The 715-nt window shown below is 47.6% G+C and overlaps 1 protein-coding gene across 1 annotated transcript in view; it reads left to right on the top strand.

The window, feature by feature from the left end:
- PSMG1 (proteasome (prosome, macropain) assembly chaperone 1) overlaps positions 1-715 on the top strand; it is a 13,440-nt gene that overhangs the window by 8,650 nt on the left and 4,075 nt on the right. The gene's annotated exons all lie outside the window — the stretch shown is intronic.

Here is a 715-nt window from a genome sequence, read left to right as displayed (position 1 = left end):
GTCCCTAACGACTCGCCCGGGTCTGGAGCTCAGAGTCTGCGACTCCCTCCCAATTGTTCGCGCCGCTCCCTCCGAGCCGCCGTCCGCGCCCAGCCCCGCTCCGCGCGCACTGGTACCTGAGAATTTCCCTTCAGCACTGCGCCGCCTCTGAGTCTGGATATGATATTCTCTTTACTCCTAGTTGTAGAATTTCCACTCAGCCAGCCCTCCTGTGGCTCTGGACGTTGTCCTTTCCCTGGATCAAGCTTAATTTGACTTAGTTGTTCCAGGCAGCAATCTCTGGTGTTAACCTATGCCGCCATCTTCGGTTCTTCCCGAGTTCTTAACTGTTGCCTTTCAGAGCTGCTCTGTTTCTTGGTCTTTGGTAACTCATGTGAGCCAATGTTAGATATAAATTGTTGGTATATGAAAAGTTGGTAAAGTGTGTTTTAATTATCAAAATAATAGTTTCAAATATTGAATCTTGATAATTTTAATATTTTTGTTCCTGTTACTACTATATCAAAATTAGATTGTCACTTTTCAGTAGTAAATGCTACTATATACAGTTAGTTGTTATCCTATATAATAAAAGGCTAATTCGCTATGACACATACTGGGGCTGCCAACCAGCCTGATCCGGCCCCGATTGGCCCCCACACCAACCTCCTGTGGCCCCTCCCCCTGACTAGTCCCACCCCCAATTGCCTCTCCAACCCAATTGGGGTTGGGGCTG

This window comes from Myotis davidii, unplaced genomic scaffold, assembly GCF_000327345.1.
Source record: "Myotis davidii unplaced genomic scaffold, ASM32734v1 scaffold227, whole genome shotgun sequence".
Lineage (NCBI taxonomy): Eukaryota > Metazoa > Chordata > Mammalia > Chiroptera > Vespertilionidae > Myotis > Myotis davidii.
This window is presented reverse-complemented; position numbering and strand designations above follow the sequence as displayed.